Raw genomic sequence first — 23,044 nt, forward strand, 5'->3', positions numbered from 1 at the left:
AGGATGCCACCCTATGACCCTGACATATAGGTGGAAAATGAATAGGACCAAAGTATTATAGGAGAAGTCCGTTCATTTTCAGGCTATCCCCTTCTCCAATGTTGGTTTTACCTTAAATAAAGATCTTACTCTCCACAGATAACACAAAGTTGGCAAAGGATGGGGGTACCTATCAGGGATGAAAGTGCAAACAAGTGCCAAGATCGTGGTGGTCAGAGTGGTGTCATGACCTTGCACCCAATAACGGGCACCCATTTTTTATTCTCTATCCATGAATAGGCCATCGTTATATAAAGCAACACTTGTCATATAACCATGGTCTTTTCAACACATTGGCGCAACGCACGTTGTGGAGCATGAAGTGGCAGCGTTACCTCAGTTCCCAGAGCTCTGACGTATAGAGCAGAAATCTCTCAAAATAGAATCCAATGCCTATTATCTACCGGGACTTTAAGCACGATCCTAAAAAAAATAAAAAATCATAGAGACTTCAATAGCTCCGAGTTACTGACTCACTGCTGACTACATTCTACACGCCTTGTTCTTTCCCAAATCCGTACGCTCAGGAAGCATAGAATTATTGTATCCGTTTTTGTAGGAAGGGCGAGAAAGTCAAGTCTGGTATAAGAGAGGAGCCGGCGGTGACAGACGGAATCAGTACAAAAAAAAACAATTCACATTCCGGCAGAGAGTGCACATGCTAATCTACAATAATGGCGAAATTAACTCATGTGGAGATCGTTGCGAAACCTCAGCTTTGTGAAGAAAAAAAAACAGCATTTCTGAATCTACCAGTCAAAGAACATTCTAGACAGATAAGAAGCTATATTTAGCTACCATCAAATTTATACTCCATCTCTGGATCCATATTGTCTAGAGAGAACAGTGTAAGGCTGGATTCACACGACCATGTTACGTACGTAATGGACGGAACGTATTTCGGCCGGAAGTCCCGGACCGAACACAGTGCAGGGAGCCGGGCTCCTAGCATCATCGTTATGTACGATGCTAGGAGTCCCTGCCTCGCCGTGGAACTTCTGTCCCGTACTGTAATCATGTTTCAGTACGGGACAGTTATCCTGCAGCGAGGCAGGGACTCCTAGCATCGTACATAACTATGATGCTAGGAGCCCGGCTCCCTGCACTGTGTTCGGTCCGGGACTTCCGGCCGAAATACGTTCCGTCCATTACGGTCGTAACATTGTCGTGTGAATCCAGCCTTATAGTAGATGCGGATATAGGGGCATTATTAGAGTAGTTATATTCTTGTATATAGGGGGCATTATTAGAGTAGTTATATTCTTGTATATAGGGGCAGTATTAGAGTAGTTATATTCTTGTATATAGGAGCAGTATTATAGTAGTTATGTTCTTGTATATAGGAGCTGTATTATAGTAGTTATATTCTTGTATATAGGGGCAGTATTATAGTAGTTATATTCTTGTATATAGGGGGCAGTATTATAGTAGTTATATTCTTGTATATAGGAGCAGTATTATAGTAGTTATATTCTTGTATATAGGAGCAGTATTATAGTAGTTATATTCTTGTATATTGGGGCAGTATTATAGTCGTTATATTCTTGTATATAGGAGCAGTATTATAGTAGTTATATTCTTGTATATAAGAGCAGTATTATAGTAGTTATATTCTTGTATATAGGGAGCAGTATTATAGTAGATATATTCTTGTACATAGGAGCAGTATTATAGTAGTTATATTCTTGTACATAGGAGCAGTAGTATAGTAGTTATATTCTTGTATGTAGGGGCAGTATTATAGTAGTTATATTCTTGTATATAGGGGCAGTATTATAGTAGTTATATTCTTGTATATAGGGAGCAGTATTATAGTAGTTATATTCTTGTATATAGGAGCAGTATTATAGTAGTTATATTCTTGTATATAGGAGCAGTATTATAGTAGTTATATTCTTGTATATAGGGGCAGTATTATAGTCATTATATTCTTGTATATAGGAGCAGTATTGTAGTAGTTTTATTCTTGTATATAGGGGCAGTATTATAGTAGTTATATTCTTGTATATAGGGGCAGTATTATAGTAGTTATATTCTTGTATATAGGGGGCAGTAATATAGTAGTTATATTCTTGTATATAGGGAGCAGTATTATAGTAGTTATATTCTTGTATATAGGGGGCAGTATTATAGTAGTTATATTCTTGTATATAGGAGGCAGTATTATAGTAGTTATATTCTTGTATATAGGGAGCAGAATTATAGTAGTTATAATCTTGTATATAGGGGCAGTATTACATTAGTTATATTCTTGTATATAGGGGCAGTATTATAGTAGTTATATTCTTGTATATAGGGGCAGTATTATAGTAGTTATATTCTCGTATATAGGAGGCAGTATTATAGTAGTTATATTCTTGTATATAGGGAGCAGAATTATAGTAGTTATAATCTTGTATATAGGGGCAGTATTACATTAGTTATATTCTTGTATATAGGGGCAGTATTATAGTAGTTATATTCTTGTATATAGGGAGCAGTATTATAGTAGTTATATTCTTGTATATAGGAGCAGTATTATAGTAGTTATATTCTTGTATATAGGGGGCAGTATTATAGTAGTTATATTCTTGTATATAGGGTGCAGTATTATAGTAGTTATATTCTTGTACGTAGGGGGCAGTATTATAGTAGTTATATTCTTGTACGTAGGGGACAGTATTATAGTAGTTATATTCTTGTACGTAGGGGACAGTATTATAGTAGTTATATTCTTGTATATAGTAGAGCAGTATTATAGTAGTTATATTCTTGTACATAGGGGCAGTATTATAGCAGTTATATTCTTGTATATAGGGGTAGTATTATAGTAGTTATATTCTTGTATATAGGGGCAGTATTATAGTAGTTATATTCTTGTATATAGGAGCAGTATTATAGTAGTTATATTCTTGTATATAGGGGGGCAGTATTAGTTAGTTATATATAGGAGGCAGTATTATAGTAGTTATATTCTTGTATATAGGGTCAGTATTATAGTAGTTATATTCTTGTATATAGGGGGGGCAGTATTATAGTAGTTATATTCTTGTATATAGGGGAAGTATTATAGTAGCTATATTCTTGTATGTAGGGAGCAGTATTATAGTAGTTATATTCTTGTATGTAGGGGGGGCAGTATTATAGTAGTTATATTCTTGTATATAGGGGAAGTATTATAGTAGTTATATTCTTGTATGTAGGGAGCAGTATTATAGTAGTTATATTCTTGTATGTAGGGGGGGCAGTATTATAGTAGTTATATTCTTGTATATAGGGGCAGTATTATAGTAGTTATATTCTTGTATATAGGGGGCAGTATTATAGTAGTTATATTCTTGTATGTAGGGAGCAGTATTATAGTAGTTATATTCTTGTATATAGGGGCAGTATTATAGTAGTTATATTCTTGTTTGTAGGGAGCAGTATTATAGTAGTTATATTCTTGTATATAGGGGAAGTATTATAGTAGCTATATTCTTGTATGTAGGGAGCAGTATTATAGTAGTTATATTCTTGTATGTAGGGGGGGCAGTATTATAGTAGTTATATTCTTGTATATAGGGGAAGTATTATAGTAGTTATATTCTTGTATGTAGGGAGCAGTATTATAGTAGTTATATTCTTGTATGTAGGGGGGGCAGTATTATAGTAGTTATATTCTTGTATATAGGGGCAGTATTATAGTAGTTATATTCTTGTATATAGGGGGCAGTATTATAGTAGTTATATTCTTGTATGTAGGGAGCAGTATTATAGTAGTTATATTCTTGTATATAGGGGCAGTATTATAGTAGTTATATTCTTGTATGTAGGGAGCAGTATTATAGTAGTTATATTCTTGTATATAGGGGCAGTATTATAGTAGTTATATTCTTGTATGTAGGGAGCAGTATTATAGTAGTTATATTCTTGTATATAGGGGCAGTATTATAGTAGTTATACACAGCCACGTTTGTGGTTAGATACACTGGCTTATACATAGTTAATTACACAGCAGGAGAACGTTCCTCTCCAGGTAAAGATAATATGAAATATGTTCTGCCCTGAGGCATGATGAGATGGACAATATAATTATTCTTATTTCGCGAAAACCGATATTTAGATACTCTTTACCACATCACTTAGAAAGGTTAAATGCATTAATGGTGACATGAGCTTCACTTTAAAATCCCATGGAAACCATTTCTATGCGGCCATGTCCTGGAAGAGTTCCCCTTTACAGCGAGTATCGGTCTTGCAGCCCCAGGAGGTATTTGCATGTGTGCCAAACCATGATCGGCTGTCCCTAAAGCTCGAACTGCACCAATAAAATACATAAAAATAAAAAATGAAATTCACAGAATTATAATAAGACGGAGTGCGGAGGACACCGGGGTCATCTATAAAACATGAACAATGTTTTCAGCCGCTTCTCCGGGAGACTTCATGACTGTGAAAGGTCAGAGGAAGATTAGGATGTTACCGTCATAACACATGAAACCAGAGAATCAACAACTTCCTCGATTGTCCTGTTTATTAATATGAGCATCACAGCTGCCAATCCACGTGACCGCCCGCCGCATCCCCGCAGAAAATCACAGATCTACAGATCTCATACAGACGACAGGCAACCTGGAAACGGGGGTCAACTTCAAAATGTGACCACCTTGAAGATAAAAGAGCATCAATGTCATTGGTTTGTACGGACCATGAATTACATTGTATGCTCTAGTCACCTCTAGATCTGCACTCACAATTCCATAGGCCCGGGGGTTGAGAGAATGCTCTGCTGCTTAGCATTTTGGAAGATGTAGGGTTTACACCAGAGTGTAGTATGAAATCCCAGCAAAGCTGCTAGGAGTTTGTGTGCCATAAAAAAATAAGAATAGAGAATTCAGCAATGAATCAACTGAGATAAACAGTCTGGACTCCAGGCGGATACATTTGACCTGCACTGATACATTGTAACAAACTCTCAGGACAGGAGATCGATTTGTGCTAATGCGTTTAGCTCCCAGAGGATTATCTAGACTAGATACAACTGTAGCAAACCCTCAGCTGTGTGAAGTAGTATTAGGTCTCAGGGGCATAACTATAAGATGCAGAAAGTTGGGTTCGCAATTCGGTACCGTGGAACCTCACTAGGCTCAAAGTGTCGCCGTGCCCATAGGAGACCAGTACTATGCATTATGCATGATGCGGGGGCCGGTACAAAATTTTGTTCTGGACCCAGGAGCTTCAAATTACGCTTGTTAGGTCAGATTGATGTAAACAAGAATGCCCTTATTCACCGACAGAAAGCAGAGATCTTGAACACGGTTAACAATGCAAACACAAACTATAGTAGAAAATTTCAGAAATTCTCAGTATACAAAGATGCATTTATATTAAACTGGAGAACTCCCTTAAAGTTTAAAAAAAAAAAAAATAATAATCTACTCTCGTGCTGCACTTGGTCAGCCACAAAAGGGTTAAAACTGCTCTGGTGGTGACTGGAGTAGATCTGCACAGCCGAAATCTGCATTAAATGATGGCTGCAGAAAGATCGTCAGCCGAGCAGATAATAGCGGCGCTGGATGTAAAGCGGAGAGCTCTGGCACAATGTGTTCGAGTCAGGCGGAGCGCTCCCACGTAATTGCAGCTTTACGATGTGTTCCTGGCATTGAGGCGCGTGCATTATACTCTGAGCCGCCCGTTACCGTGTTCTACACACATCTGTGTATTGCGCACTACGGCGTCTGTTCTATCTGCACAGGTGCGGTCCGGATAACGTGGCCATGTTCACACACTGCGGATATTTGGTCTGGATTTCCAGTTTATCTTCCAATTGAGTAAAGACGATTTTGTTTCATTCACCGATTTAAACGTGGAAAATGGCAGCGGCAATGAAAACCACAAACGATAGTTTGCGGCCATCGATGAGTTTCAGCGACACTGTTCGTAAAACGGCTTTTATGGGAAACCCAGTGTGTTTTATCCTCACCTGCTGGGGGTGGGCGTTGTCTCACGACCGGCCGTTATGGCAAATCCATAGGACAATAAGGTCTGGTACACGCCGATCCAACCTCTGGGACCCGCACCAATCTCCCGAACGGGGGTAACGAGAACCCCGTCCCACCAGGTCAGGAGGCCGCCGCATCTAGGTGGAGAATCAGTGCTGTGTATGGATTCTCTGCCTGGATACGGCGACCAGCGGCCTCATGAAGCCGGATGGGAGTCACGGGACCCCTGTTCGGGAGATCGGTGCGGGTCCCAGAGGTCGGACCAGCATCTATCAGACATTTCTGGCTAGGCGGTCACTGTCTTTTGTGAGACAACCCCCAGGAGTCCACGTGTCACCGATCCTTAATCGCCACAGACCCAACATGACACCACGAACAGTGTCCCAGCAAAAACAGGAGGATCCTAAGGGTATGTTCAGATGCGGCAGAATTTTACGTGCAGAGCTTTTATTTTTTTTATATAGGATTTAACCCTTCGGGCTCATTCAGACGAGCGTATAGGTCCGTATGACGGCTGTTGAAACAATGGGGCCGTTCACACGATGTTGTTTCAACGGAAAGAGCGTGAAGGATCCGTGAACAAAAAAAGGATATATCCAATTTTTTTGGCGCTTCACGCATCCCTCCATAGACTGCAGTTTTTCACGTCAGAGGTTGGCTATGTTCGTCTGAATGTAGCCGTAGGATTGCTGTACTCGGATTGGAACCCGTATAGAAAAGCCGCAGCATCTGAACATGCCCTTAGAAGAAAATCTGCACCAGTAATTGCCATAATTTGGTGCATCTGAGCAATACGGGGGTCAATCGCACCAGAAATCCCCGCTCCTGGGGGTTGATCGACACGTACTCCTTATATTAGTGACGTCCTCTTATGGCAGAACTTGTAAATTCATTAATGACATATCAGGTCTGCGGCTTCGTGCAACTACATAAACATCCCACAAACTTGGCGCTTGTCCCGAGGCTTCGGTTACGTGTCGGGATTTGAATATTTCAATAATAAAACCTGCATTTAACGCCCTATTAAGGTGAATTTAACGCCAGTGTAAACATGACGGGGATCCATTTAACCCCTGCTGTGCTCTGTGTAAGTAGATAACGGGGGGACAATATAGGGAAGGCGGTGACCAGTCAGGTCTCCCCAAGCGCAGTATGTAAAATATGAGTAAGGGGGTAACATCTGCCCTGGACACATCCCAGGAACTAAACTAAAAAAGGACAAGAAAAAACACAGCTGTTAGTCGAACGAGTGTTTGTTCAGATCAGCCAACCATACATTAGGGTTGTCCTGAATTAGAAGAACATGGCTACTTTTTTCCCCAAAAACAGCGCCACACCATGTTGCACAGGTTGTTTGTGGTATTGCAGCTACGCTCCATTTACTCCAATGGAGCTAAACTGCAATACCAGAACCTGTGGAGAGGCGTGGCGCTGTTTTTGGAAAAAAATAAGCCATGATTTTGTAATCCTGGACAACCCCTTTAATATGCCTGAGCTTCAAGACTGCCAACTTATCACCGACCCCCAGACACATTTTTAGAGGGATGAAGCAGATTTCCATTAGTCTAAAACAACCAGTACGGACTGTTTTACAGTTCTACAAAACAGATCCACAAAAAAAAAAAAAAAAAGTTACCTAATAAATATTTTAAACATTTAAACATTTTACTGAATGCCATTGGAAACAGTCAGTAAGCTTGTCATCAGAACCCACTCTTTTAGTTTAGCCGATATCCTTTAACGCAGAGGACAGTTTTACCTACATCAGATAACTGTACAGTGCCTGGTGTAAAGACCACACTACAGAGATCTTCACATAAACTAAACAAGAAGGGAGATTTCAGCTCTGAAGCCTGCAGAACAGTGAGTGCAGCTCTGGAGTATAATACAGGATGTAACTCGGGATCAGTACAGGATAAGTAATGTATGTATACCGTGACTCCACCAGCAGAATAGTGAGTGCAGCTCTGGAGTATAATACAGGATATAACTCGGGATCAGTACAGGATAAGTAATGTAATGTATGTATACAGTGACTCCACCAGCAGAATAGTGAGTGCAGGTCTGGAGTATAATACAGGATATAACTCAGGATCAGTACAGGATAAGTAATGTAATGTATGTACACAGTGACTCCACCAGCAGAATAGTGAGTGCAGCTCAGGAGTATAATACAGGATATAACTCAGGATCAGTACAGGATAAGTAATGTAATGTATGTACACAGTGACTCCACCAGCAGAATAGTGAGTGCAGCTCTGGAGTATAATACAGGATGTAACTCCGTATCAGTACAGGATAAGTAATGTAATGTATGTACACAGTGACTCCACCAGCAGAATAGTGAGTGCAGCTCTGGAGTATAATACAGGATGTAACTCCGGATCAGTACAGGATAAGTAATGTAATGTATGTACACAGTGACTCCACCAGCAGAATAGCGAGTGCAGCTCTGGAGTATAATACAGGATATAACTCAGGATCAGTACAGGATAAGTAATGTAATGTATGTACACAGTGACTCCACCAGCAGAATAGTGAGTGCAGCTCTGGAGTATAATACAGGATGTAACTCCGAATCAGTACAGGATAAGTAATGTATGTACACAGTGACTCCACCAGCAGAATAGTGAGTGCAGCTCTGGAGTATAATACAGGATGTAACTCAGGATCAGTACAGGATAAGTAATGTAATATATGTACACAGTGACTCCACTTTTTAATTAAAAACTAAGTATAAAATGGTAAGGGGAGGATCCTTATAATCTGAAACCATTTTGTAGAACATGGTCCTACAAAATACACACGAGACCAGACTCCAAACAGTGAATCGCAGCAAAATTATTTTGATCATAAAAAAGGTCAAAATGTATAAACTGATTTTTGGTCAGCAAAAAAATATATACAAAGTATACCCGACCTTCAATTCATGAACCCTAAGGGCTACTGCGCGATTCTGTTGGGTTCTCGAGCATCGATGCAACATTTCCCTGCAACTTCAAGACTCCGTATTCAATATTTTTTGGCTCCAAAGTAAAAAACACAATGACCCCAGGACAACATGGAACCTGGAAAGATTCTGGGCTCCCACCAATGGCAGCATTGGCTTCAATGGACCCTAAATGACACCAGGGGCCACATGTCTGAATGTGTAACTCACGATAAAACTGAAAAAACAGGTCGGACCCTTTTTTATATTTATGAAAAAATTGCGACATTCTGCTCGGTCTAACATCAAAGTTGACAGTCCGGAGAGAGTAGACCGTGCCGTCACTTCCATGAGACATTTTTATAGTGTGCCCAGTGTTTTATGGCACAAAGACAGACAATAAAAACCACCGCTTTATGATGCAAGATCCATTATATAGCCGGAAAACATGCAGTAAAAAAAACGGAACATACAAGACACGCAACACCGCTTGCACCCGCTGGCATTTACATTAAGGGAGGAGACGTCCGGCTTACCCATGCCATCGTTCTACTGCACCTCCATGTGTCCAGAGACAGGTGTGGGGCCAAATACCGGCTACCTATTAGTGCCACCTTTTATAATGGCAATTTTACCAATCCTTGTGCCGGTCCCGGCCCCGCATTGTTATATCTTGTCTATGCTCCTACTGTATTCACGAAACAATGCTGCAAAGGTTAAGTGCTCGCCCTTGAATGACATTGGCCGCTCCTGGCATTTCACTAGAATGGAGGGCAGTTATCAGCGAGCGCTCGTCAAGTTACTTGACATTTCAGTTCATTAAGGAACTCTATTCAGCATCGAGACGACGTTGAAATCCCATGGTCGGGTTCTCCACTGAACACAGGAAAAGCCATCTTTGTAACGGTAAAGCGTGGGCGGCAGGCGGGTAGATTACATATCCTCCAAAAGGCCAAATATGGGGGGGGTTTGCTATATGCAGACATACGATATATACAGACGCTTCCTTAAAAGGAAACCACCAGACAATTCTGAACATTCAGATCTCCTAAATCAGGAGTGGGGGGGGGGGGGGTCCAGCCCGCGGGCCGTGTAAGGCCCACAAATGAATTTGGTCTGGCCCTGCCGGGACGCAGCGACCTCACTCAGACCACCACCGCGTCATTCACTACTTGGCTCTGCCGAACCGGTACGGGGTCCATCCACTTTTTACAATCTCAAGACGCCGCAACAGAAGAATTTTAGGCTAAAGGTGGCCATACAGATTAGATAAAAGGCGTCCGAACTCGCAAATTTTGGCAGGATCGGCAGACTATTTAAAGGTGAATGGGGTGCTCTGGATTCCCTCAAGAGCACGACTTCAACACATGCTCGATTCAACACGGCCCCGCAGAAGAGAAGTCTGGCAGCAGCGCACTCCACTGAAAACACGCACCCTCGGATAAGTCAAGCATGTGTGTACGGTGGAGTTGGGTGGGATAGTGGTCAGACGAACAAGCGTTCAGGCAACAGCAAACCTTATAACACCTTTAAAAAATAAATATCCAACAAAAAAGATGGGGCCCATATACGGATTATCCAGTTCCGACATCCTTGGAAACGGTGCTGGTTGGTCCCGATACGAAGGCCCCATGCGCACGACCGTAAAAACCGTCTGTAATTGAAGGACCCATTCACTTCTATGGACCACGGACACCTTACCGTATATTTGCAGGAAGGTGTCCCAGCTGTAGCTGAAAATGATGGAACAGGTCCGTTCTTTTGCTTTTTATGGGCTGTGTTCACATACTTTGTATGGGAGAATGGGCTTAAAACGTGAGTGGTTGTCCATGGCCGCCAGCCGTGCCCGTAATCGCGGGCCGTGATTACAGGCACGGCCGTGTGCATGAGGCCTTAGACTTCTCCAGGATCAGCTGATAAAACGAGGAAAGCGGCGGATGAGCCCTAAAGGGGAGGAGAAAGGAATCATTGTATAGCATCCATCTAAGTAAGGCAAGGATATGCTGGGCCCTCCAGAGCAAGGGCCACACTTTGTAAAAGCTCTGGATGTAAATGGAGGCCTCCCCTCTACCAAGGGTCGGGACACACGTAGAGGCCGCGATGCAGCTGAAAACCGTAACAAACTGTTCTACCGCAAATGGGTCGTGATTTTTAAAATGATTGTCATGGCCACGCGAGTTCTGCAGGTACGGAAAAGATAGCCCTTCAAAGTTCGATAAGTGGGATCTGACCCTGGGGGCCCCTAACAAGGAGACTAGAGGGGCCAATACAAGACGCGGCTGTGTCAGGTGACCGTGAAAGGGCCGCGGTACCGTGATCAGACCGCCACCGACGTCGTATCTCAAGGTCAGACCCTCAGCGCTCAGTAGTGGCAGTATATTGGGTATAGATTATATACAGCGCTGCTCTCGTATATACATATATACCCACCACAGACTCCAATTATTAGCAGGACACAAATGTAGAACAATTCTTAATCTCCTCAAACCATTAATCAGGCAAAAGTTTCAGCTAAAGCTTCTTAGTTCCTGGACTTAATTGCGAGCTGTAAGTACCTGGAGGTCTGAACACGGCCGGAATGACAGAACTTCTTATGTTATGGGTCATGGCTATAGAACTAATAAATGTCAGGCATTACGACTCGTGGGGGGAGGGGGAGCCATAATCTGTGTGGCCTGCAATGTTCTTGGCTTCACGCAGCACAATTTAGACCATGATAAAGACGGATGTAGCAGAGCTGCTTTTGTCATTTAACTCATTGGGAATGGGGATGTAATGACTCAAGGTTATCTTGATGCTGAAGGTCATTTGGAATAGCTCACGGCAGTATCTTATACTCAGCTCTGCTACATTGCTTTGATATTGCAAGATTTCCATTTATTTCTTTACACTTTCCTGATCACTGCAGGTGATTGCAGCCATGCCCAAAAGGGACAGATATTTCCTGCACACAGCAGAGACAGAAGTGTCTGCCGAATGAGATTCTGCATGACAAAATCCTCTCCTCACATCTACGTAGCGGCTTCCGTTACTAACAAACCGCCAGCGCCTGACGGACCCCAATCATATAAGATTAATATTGCTAAAGTTATAAAAAAATAAAAAAAAGTCTGTGTACTGACTTCCTGCTGAGTTTGTGCTTATACTAAACAAGCAAAGCTACGGTGTAAAGAATGGGGGACAAAAACTGCAGCCCGAGCCTCTCACGAGACAGCAGGTGGAATTCAGGCTACCTCAGACCATGCAACAAAACTGGAGTCACGATCATAAGAGGTTGTGACTTTTTAACCCCTTCCCGCTGCAGCCATCTTCGCTTTTCTCTTCCTCGCCTCCCAAGAGCCATAACTTTATTTTTCAGTCGACATAGCTGTAGGAGGGTTTTATTTAATTTTTTTTAAGGTAATAGTTGCAGTTTTTAATGACTCCATTATTTTTCATTCCATTGGGGTTTTTTGCTTTTTTACAAAATAAAAAAAAAATAAAAAAATAGAATACGGCGATACAAAACGGGGACCTGGAACTTTTTTTTTTTCTTTCGATGGAGCGGAGTGAGGGTTTACATTTTTGCAGGGTGAGCTGTAATTTTTATTGGTTCACATATCGCAGTGTATTGTTCTATTAGCTGAAACATGGCAGACCTGCGAGCCTCTATCTGGCCCCTGGCTTCCATGACAACCCCACAGCACTCCCGTGATCGCATCTGAGTGATTTAACGTCCGGAATTGGAGTTTTCCCAAACGCTGCTGTTAAAGTGGTGTCAGATGTAATATATCGCCGACACCCATGGGGTATTACGGGTGCGGGTTCAGCTTGTTATCCCGCTCCATACCCTCTCCCAACTAGAACGTACAGAACGTCAAACGTTGGGAAGGGGTTAAGACTACAACCGCGGTCACTGAGCTCATCCTACAGACGCATTTGGAGGGTGAGGGCAGGGAAAATGTATATGAATTCCCAGCAGCCTCGACGAGTTTTTATCCCAATCCCTTGTGGAGAGATACATTAGGGAATTGCGATTTATGCGGATGCAGAATATATAAATGCACTAAAAAAATCCACTATAGAGTATATACATATATACTAACCTCTAATCAACCCATTGTCCTCATTCTTCAATCCTTTACATCAGCAAATTCAATCACTTAAAGGGAAACTCCAGTGTAAAATGGAAAAACTGGACGGTGGTTGTATCTGCTCCTTCCCTGCACAGTATACAGGATTTCTTTTCCTCGTACACAGTTACGACATGGATTCTACATTGTAGCAGCTGGTGGCGGTTTTCTCAGCATGTGTGTCAGGCTCCACCCCCTTATAACACTTTCGCTACACTGTATCAGTTAGAGGTGGAGTCAACAATGTAACAATTGTCATGACTGGAGTTACTTTATTCTTACAGACCAATCATCAGCATTAAGCTTTGGTTTATGATTATGGGGTCAACTTGCAGCTGATCCACAAACTGCATCAGATCAAATCGACCGGGGTCATTGTGAAAGAATCCTTTAAGAAAACAAAAATTGAATATATCAAAGAAGCACATGGGAATTCAGAAGCCTTCGGCTGCGCTGGTCAAAGGAAAGTCGGCCACCCTAGGCAATGAGCGGCTTGTGTGAAACCTTTATTCCATTCAACACCGAGACAACGGAGATATTTTACTATAACCCTAAAGCCAACGGGAGAGATATTTTACATCTTTTACTGGAATGTAAGGGAGTGTCGGAAGGAGGAGAAAACCCACAACATGCCCACATTCAACGCCACAAAGGGAGAGATAGATGGTGCCAGCAGGCGTCTGACTAGCTTGTAAAAAGTCTACAGTAAGGTTCCCCCCGGACCTATGGGTGATGCTTCCCTGCTGTTATGTAGGAAGAAACAGGAGAACTCAGGGGAACCCCCGAGCAAGAACGGGAAGGACAAACTCCATGCAGATGTTGCACCTGGTTAGATTCGAGCTCAGGGCCACCGAAACTCCAGGCTGCCAAATGGCCTGCAAACTTATAGCCAAATCTTTATTTGTAACCCAACTAGCCAATAATTGGTCACTGGCCCTATAGACCACGGTGAATGGGATCATGGCAGAGGAAGACCCTGAAAGCACCAGGACTCCTGAGACCACGGCCACTGGTCCGACCCTCGAGCGTCAATTCTGTATTCCACCTACTACTATGAAAAAATTGGGACAGAGTGACCCTTAAGCTAATAATTAAAAGGTAAAGTAAAAAGAAGATGGTCTGTCGGCATGTAGGATTTCATATAGCTCCTTATTAACACGAACGTATATTACGACCGTGATACGCACGTGAAAATCACGCGCGTCGCACGGACCTATGTTAGGCAATGGGGCCGTTCAGACTGTCAGTGATTTTCACGCAGCGTGTGAGCGCTGCGTAAATCTCACGACATGTCCCATACTTGCCCGCAGCACACACCCATTGAAGTCAATGGGTGCGTGCAAATCGCGCACGGCACACGAAAGCACTTCTGGGTGACGCGCGTGATTCGCACTAGTTGTTAAAGAAGTGATGGGAAACATGAAAGCCCCTCCTTTACGGTTTTGTAACATAAAAACAGTGTCATAAGGATACCGGCTGCGCGAAAATCACGCAGCCGCGCATCATATACAGATGCCACACTAAACTTTTGCGTGCGCAAAATGCAGCGTTTTTGCACATGAAAAACGGACACGTTCGTGTGAATAAGGCCTTAAATAGTAGAAACCCTGCAGAGAAGACCGGGATTCGCTTCCTACTGATTTCTTCCACTTCGTCTGGTGAACGACTGAGGGGGCGGAGATTAGCCAAGAGGCGGGGCTCAATCATTGTGATCTATTGATCTACTGCAGATAGAGGCGGTACATGGATGATCTCCTGGGTTACAGAAGATTTCCTTAAATATTTCTCAGACTTCATGGCAATACGAGACAGAATAGGACTAAAGGAAAAGTAAAGACGAAGGGAGGAATTGCTGGGATTTTTTTATTTTTTTTTATTGGTTTTTGTATTTTTAGATTTAGTGCTCCTTTACATTATACCCATGTCTCAAGACTGGCAGTGCACTCCCCATCTCAGACAGGCAGGCCCCATAGAAGGAAGGACTATGACCACGACCGGGCACCACACTTACGTTTTCTAGTCGTGGTCGCATGGGTAGACCCAAGTGCAACAGCTAAGGCTCTATTCACATCACGTTTGAACATGTTTAGCATAAACACCCGCAAGGAAAAGTTCCCAGTGTATACACCAAAAGGTATCCATAGGGCTCCATTCACTTTTGGGCTCCGGCGGGCTGGTATACCTTTTTTACTGTATAGAAAAGCCGTCTACTGCGCTTTTCTATGCAGAGGCTTTCTGTAAAAAAAAAAATCATAAAAAGTATTCAGTGCACTATACATTTACTTAACATGGGGGCCTATGGGCGACATTCTAGTATATGCCTATAAAGTGGCGTACGTCACAGCATTTGGTCAGAGGTATACGCTGGGCAATATTCCCGATGTAAATGGCTGAAACAAGATGTGAACAGAGAAGTGAAAAAAAAAAAAAGTGAGCAGCATGTAGACGAGGATAAGAGATTCACTTATTTCTACAGCACAAAAATAGAGCTAAAAAAGGGAAAAATATTTCAAAAATGCTTTTTAGGCAAGAAAAAAAAAAATGCTGCAGAAACTTAAGACACAGAAGAGAAAAAAGACTGGTGAGCGGAGGTAAGAAGTCACGTCCAGGCCAAGCTAGAATTCTTATTCATCTACGGGAAGATACGCAAAGCGCAGGAACCCGGACATCTTCTCATTGCCGAGAAGACAATCCTGGTGGGGTCAGTCCGGACAGTGGTTCACCAGAACAGAATATCGGGGACACCATGAAGGGATTCTAGGACTCTACTGCAATCCAAAAACAGATGTAGAGGTCATACACAACAGTGGTGGGGATCCGTGAGTTGGCAACACAGTCCTTTTAAATGCACCTCAATCTTATGGGTCAAATTTGCGTTGCGCAGGATCCCGTATGTCGACCCATAGAACACATTACAGAAAAACAATGGGGCAGAAATCTATTAGCTGCTAAAAATTTAGGCCGGCGTCCAAAAAATGCTGTTTATTCCCCTTTAATAAGGGGGCTAGTAACAACAAAAACTGAATAGGTAAAGAATTTCAGAAGTTCTATAGACAGGCAGGTCCTTTAGTGTACATAAAAAAAATGTGAAAACCATTATTTAATATCTTACTTCTATGCGGAGATATGAGCTCTTGAATTTACAGGCCGAAAGCCTGAGGCTGCACTACTGAAATACAGGAGGACACATCCTTATTGATTTCTGACAGATGTAGGATTGTTGCCTTGAGCAATGGAAGTTATGGGTGCAAATGGATATAGATGGCGATTTGGATCCACAAAAGCTCAGAATCAGAAGTGAACAGAAATACGAACCCCTCAGTAGTGCAGCCTCAGGTCTTATGTCTGTAATTTTTTTTTACTAGCTTACATCTATGATCTTTCATCCTTTTTAATTTCCTTCTTTTGTCACTGGAAATCTCAGACACAACATTCGGAGCTAAACTCCATTTCGGGGGTCTTTGGCGATTCTCGTCAGTTTATTGAAACGCCGCTGCGCTCCGTACATTGTATATGAGATTTCCACTTCAGTAGTTCATGCGTGAGAAGAGTGTGTTCTCCTAATGCACTCTCCATAGATTATTCATGCAGCGAATACATTTTACTCAGTGCAGTCTCACCAAGCGTCGCCAATAACTGGTACATCACCAACTGTACGCAGCGCGGTGCAAGAAATCTGGAGGTCATATTCATTGTCCTGCTACTCTGGCATAGCAACATCTGCTTGGAGCACAAGGGGCAGGTTATTTAGTGTTCTGCGAATAGAAAAGCAGGCCCGGCCTTAGGGGTGTGTAAAGCACGGAAATATGGGGGGGGGGGGGGGCAACGAGATTGGAAACTGGTCAGGATCTTGCACCACACTTGGCATATAAACGGGCCGCAAAATAAGCGGTCAATTGAAATAGCATACACAGCGAGTACTGTAGCTCTGCACCAGCATCATGCACTACATATCCCAGCATGCCCTTAACTAAATTCTGGTCATATGTAATAGGTAATGGACAGGTTTTTGCTCTCCAAGTGGCTTTATAGGACCAAGTGGTGTCCATGTAATCCAAAAATAGAGCTTCAGGTCTCTCCTCAGGGGAGAGTTCTGTTATGCTCATGGGCGGATACCTTTTGGTGGATTGGCTACTTTTTTGTCCATGTGCTGTGGCGGTGTCATCACCATGAGGCAATCACTGCACGGATTCGTACACGCCCATTTGCTTAATTTTTTTTAGAGCCTGTAATAGCTGTCCCAATATACGGATGTTTATCTCCATGAAAGAACCTCAGGGGTTGTCCCATTGAGAAAACCCAATATACCCTATGGACTATGTGGACATCATAGGAGTGGGGGGGGGGGGGTCCCTGCTCAGGACACCTCTATAAGCCAGAGCAGAAAACCGCTGCCGAGTGCCCCTTCTAACAGAGTACTCCGTGTGACCACGTATTACGTAGACGGACACTCATTTGTATAGTCACCTCAGCTGAAAATGAAATAACCGCGAGGGTAGAGGGCCTGCCTGGGGCTGTCGGAGCCACAGCAATTTCTGACCACCAGCGGATCCTTAATTTAAAAAAAAGGGGGTTATAAATAGGTTAATCATAACCGCAATGATAGTTACAGAGAATCGCAATAATTTGAACGTGGAAAAAAAACATCACTCCCATCATTGCAGATAGTGCATTTTGTTGTATTTAAATAATGAGCGGGAGCTCATGCATGTGGGATATAGAGCTGGCAATTATGCAGTGAGGGGAAGATTCTGCACAGTGTGTACTTACAGCTCGTTATTTCAGTGGACTCATTAGTCAGGTAGAAGAGCCTGCAGCGCGGGGTTAATAGATCACTCATGAAGGGGAGGAAGCGCCAGGGGGATTTACTTCCTATGGGCATTAACCACTTCTCAGCTGGGTTTTGGAGTGCAGAGTGTGATTTAGCAGTGTGTGCGAGGGAAGGGGTGGCACGACATGTTACATGGGACTGCAGGTAAACCTACAATATTACCCGAGCTAATAATTATCACAGCGCGTGGAGTGCGGTTACAGCATTATCTGAGAGATAAAACCCTATCTGTTGTCTTACATAGGACTGCAAGTATAACCTACTCCATTACCTGTACTCACAGGTACACGATGTATGATCTATAGTTTTACATAGGACTGCAGGTAAACCTACTACAGAATCCGTAGAATGTAAAACTACCGATCATACATCGTGAACCTGTGAGTACAGATCATCCAGGAGGTTAACCGGCAGTCCTCACAGGTTCATGACGCATTATCTGTAGTTTTACATAGGACTGCAAGTAAATCTACTGCATTATGTGTACTCAGAGACTGCTCGAGCAACACTGTCACAAGGAGTTAACCTATCAATTCAGCTCTGCTACATCTGCATAAGGAGGAAGGTCGTTTTCAAGGAACCACAGGTCCAGTTAGAGAGAACATCTGTCTGATAAACCTCATGTATGAGCCGCACATCAGACCTTACCCGATCCACCGTCCGGAAGCAGGCCGCTTTTATTGACAGTCCCTGACACCTCAGCGCAGCAGCATCCGACCGCAGCAGCCGAGACGTCCTAGTGGTCCAGCAGTCCGGCCCCAGGTCCTGATCAGAACCTCCGTTGGTTTGCAGACAGCAGACACACTAGCTCATTGGCGGAGGATGCTGGTTAGAGGGAGGGTCTGGAGTAGCTGAGAGGTTGCATTGCCCTCCTACCTCTGCTACACAGGACACGCCATGTGAAACACAAGAGACGCTCTACAATGACGAAGACCGAGATCAACAAACATACAATGAACAGAGGCCGCAGCCGATCATGGCCTGTGGCACTCTGAGAGGAAGACGTTCACGAATATGTACAAGGAGGACCAGCGAGAAGCAGGGCGCGTTTACGGATCAGCCAGATTAACCCCTCAAGGGAGAGTAGCAGCTTATTACATTCATAACCGGTCATAGCCAGCAAATCAAATGAGAAGATTCATCAATAACGTTCTGTAAAACATGGGCGTAAATATAGGGGTTGCAGAGGTTGCGGTCACACTCAGGCCCTGAAGCCAAAGGATCTCCCACACGACGGTGTGCGCCGCCCGAGTCCCATCCGTGATCACTGGAAAGATAGGACTTGTGCTTTCTTTTCATGGATCGGAGGGTCGGCTCTGAAGTGAATGGGTCCGTGAAAACTTTCACTGTTCTGTGCCAGAGCCCTTAGGGGGCCCAAATGGTCTTTATCCAATATCAGGAGACCACTACTATAAATGACGCATGATTGTTAGGGGACCCAAAAGCTTGAAGTTATTTCTCTGTCTGTAGACCAGCTATTTTATTGTATATAGGGGGCAGTATTATAGTAGTTATATTCCTGTATATAGGGGCAGTATTATAGTAGTTATATTCTTGTATATAGGGGGCAGTATTATAGTAGTTATATTCTTGTATATAGGGGCAGTATTATAGTAGTTATATTCTTGTATATAGGAGCAGTATTATAGTAGTTATATTCTTGTATATAGGGGGCAGTATTATAGTAGTTATATTCTTGTATATAGGGGGCAGTATTATAGTAGTTATATTCTTGTATATAGGGGGCAGTATTATAGTAGTTATATTCTTGTATATAGGAGGCAGTATTATAGTAGTTATATTCTTGTATATAGGGGGCAGTATTATAGTAGATATATTCTTCTATATAAGGGGCAGTATTATAGTAGTTATATTCTTGTATATAGGGGGCAGTATTATAGTAGTTATATTCTTGTATATAGGGAGCAGTATTATAGTAGTTATATTCTTGTATATAGGAGCAGTATTATAGTAGTTATATTCTTGTATATAGGGGGCAGAATTATAGTAGTTCTATAAAACCGCTCCTATATACAAGAATATAACTACTATAATACTGCTCCTATATACAAGAATATAACTACTATAAAACCGCTCCTATATACAAGAATATTAGTTAGATTCTTGTATATAGGGAGCAGTATTATAACACACACACACACACACACACACACACACACACACACACACACACACTATAGGGAACATGATGTCAGGGGATTCAACAGAGTCCCGGAGCAGAGCCTATAGGATATTCTAGCTTCAACTCAACAATAAGTTTGCTTAAATGTTTTGGGCAATTTTTTCACTTTTCCTTTGAGGGAGATTATTGTAACGTGCTGGTCTAAGGATGGTCGTCTCGGAAGGTAAAGATGCTCCTTGCATAGATCCAGCTGGTAGAAAGTCTTTAGGGAAATGCTCCCTGGGAATGATTATGCAAAATAGCTCTTCTCCAGAAGGAAGAAAAAAAAAACAAAAAAAAAAAAAAACACACTAGTGTCACCAATTGGGGACTACCCTTGAAAAAGCAATAACGGACCCCTTAAAAAGGGGTTTTCCCAGTTAGTGTAGAGGAGAGTGTAGATAGTGACAACATAAAGACGGCCTCTACTTACTATTTCAGAAGTGCCCCATTTCTCCGCTTTCGATATCAGGTTTCCTTCAGTTTCCAGTGATGTGCTGTATATCAATCCCATGGGGTGGGAGCGGATTGTCCTAACCCCGTATACGGCACGTCACTAGTGACATATCGATTTGGGGGCATGTATTTGCACAACGGGGCAACACGCATGGAAGAAGGCAGAAGTAAACAAAAATACCCCCATAGCCATGTCAACAAATATTGTGTAACGGAAACACGAGTCACGGTAAGCAAAGCAAAAATTTTTCTTAATCGGAATGTCATCAAGTTGCCTACAGTTAGGAAAAAATTCTGGTTTTTTTTTGGGGGGGGGGGGCACAAAAGTCTGTAAATATGGCATCTCACACAGCAAACCAGAGCCCTACTGTATACTATAGAGGTACAACTAGCTCTGTGTATAGATTGGCTGTCTTTGGTTTGGCTGAAAACCCGAGTCATGATTCAAGGCTCGTTCAAGTGGTTTTCCAAGATTCCCCCCCCCCCCCCCCGCCTATGCCATATCTACAGACTTTTGGAAGTTACGGATTTTCCTTGCGGTAGGGAGTTTGTACAGCAATGCTCCCTGGGAACATGTATGCAAAGTAGCTCTCCTATAGGCGGCACTAGAGAGTTTTCTTCCCTCTGGAGAAGAGCTAGTTGAATTACTTAGGATATGTAGTTCAGCAGAAGTTGGACGTGCAACTATGTGCAGGACAGATGGAAGGTTTGCTCAAGAAGTCTGATCTGCCTTTTTAGGACATGTTGAGCTTTCGAAGGGGGATCTCAAGCTCGAAAACCCATTGGTTTTAAGCCAAACCCTCCTATTATATTGTGGTTCCTGCACCAAGTCCAGCCGATCGCAGAATCAACCACCAGCGAGACCTTCCATGTTTGACTTGTGGTAGATGGGCCGGCAATATAGGAAAGGCTCAGTCCAAACAACCCCGGGCGAGACCTTTAAATGAAACCTGTTGCAGCAGATGCAAAGTGACCCAACGTGTCCATAAAGACAACCCTCAATATATGGATCCGATGGGTTTTGTGGCCCGTTAAATACTACAAGGATGACTTCCAGGAGAGAATCGGCATCCAGAAAGGAGACTAAACAGCTGCATGCGCCTTCCCCAAGGGAGCGAGAGGACGTTCTGTGCCGGGTCTTCTGCTTCGAGTAGACAATATGACAGCGCAGTAATTACGTTTTGTCTAATAAAGCAGAAACGAGACACAGGAGGTCGTGCATAAAACAGATTCATGTAACCGTCCCGGCCGCAACGTGCACGTTTGTCTTAATCTCTACTCTGCTAAACAGCGGAACTGAAATGTGGTCACAGTTTGGGTTACGCGATAACAATTGTGACCCAAAATATACAAGTGGTTTCAGCCAAAAGCAGTTATAAAAAAAAATAACTAAATAGACTGGGACAAAGGAGAAAAATGCTTATACATAACGTTGGTCTCCAATCCAAATTTTTGCATGTTTTTTTTTTGATCGGAACGGTTATTCCATATTTGCTAAATCTCCCAAAGTGCCCAAGAGATCTTTTTCCCGAAAAGCCGGTTAATCGCCCAGGTGCCCCACATACAGCGTCAAGATGTTCCCTGCAGCGGCAACCGGGAGAGGAGGGCAGCGCAGAAACCGGGAGGAGGGCAGCGCAGAAACAGGGAGAGGCGCGAGCATCTGCATCGCTGAGGTCTGTACAGGGGTAATGTAGGGCCTGTATACAGGGGGGTTTCTGGCCTGGGGTCAGTATACAGGAGGTTCTGTCACCTATATCTTTATTTAGGGGGTCTGATGTGTGGTCTGTAATCATTTTGGAGTCTGCGAAAGGTTGGGGGGGGGGGGGGGTGTCCTATATAAATGGGCGGTGCATACGGAAAAATAAATTTTTGTTTCTCTAATGTCCCTATCCAAAGGTTGGTAAGCATGGATCATTCCGAATGAGATAGTGATAACTAAATTGACCATGAAAATTTTGTAGCAGGCCAAATGGTATTTAAAAAAAAAAAAAAAAAAAAAAAACGTTTCCATCAGTCATAACTGATGATTCTGGTATCACAGACGTAACCGCCATGGACAACTTTAAGCAGGTTGTACAAGATCAGAAGAACACGGCCGTTTTCTTGCGGAGACAGCGCTACAACTGTCCATGGGAGGTGCCTAGTAAATAAGAGTTGTAATACCGCACACAACCTGCGGACAGGTGTGGCGCTGCTTTTGGAAGAAATCAGCCGTATTTTTACTAATCCCGTACAACCACTTTAAGCATTTTCTGACATCTCAATTAAACCTTCAGATTCCCTCCCGTTGCCAGGATAAAAGGGGCTCTGGCATTCTGGTGACAGACAGAGCACGTGATCTTCATTCGGAGAATTCAGAATCTCTAATCCAGGCTGACAGGAGTCGGACAAGTCTATGGAAACCTAATGCCCCATCAACTTCACAAAAATCTACAAGGGGTTGAAGGTCTTCTGCCAAATCCACTCTCACGTGAAGGCACAATATGAACGAAGCGCGAAGGAATAAGCTGCACGCGAGCTCCTGGCGTCAGC

The 23,044-nt window shown here is 42.9% G+C and overlaps 1 protein-coding gene across 3 annotated transcripts in view; it reads right to left on the reverse strand.

Annotated features, from left to right (window-relative positions):
* The window catches only part of SLC45A4 (solute carrier family 45 member 4), a 102,438-nt gene that overhangs the window by 54,952 nt on the left and 24,442 nt on the right, over positions 1–23,044 (reverse strand). Inside the window, exon 1 of one of the 3 annotated variants that reach the window (XM_075825686.1) lies at positions 18,523–18,668. The exons of the other annotated variants lie outside the window; for them this stretch is intronic. The gene's annotated coding sequence lies outside the window, so the exon portion shown is untranslated. Of the gene's footprint in view, positions 1–18,522; positions 18,669–23,044 lie in introns of those variants that run through there. 3 annotated transcript variants of the gene reach the window in all.

This window comes from Rhinoderma darwinii, chromosome 5 (assembly GCF_050947455.1).
Source record: "Rhinoderma darwinii isolate aRhiDar2 chromosome 5, aRhiDar2.hap1, whole genome shotgun sequence".
Lineage (NCBI taxonomy): Eukaryota > Metazoa > Chordata > Amphibia > Anura > Rhinodermatidae > Rhinoderma > Rhinoderma darwinii.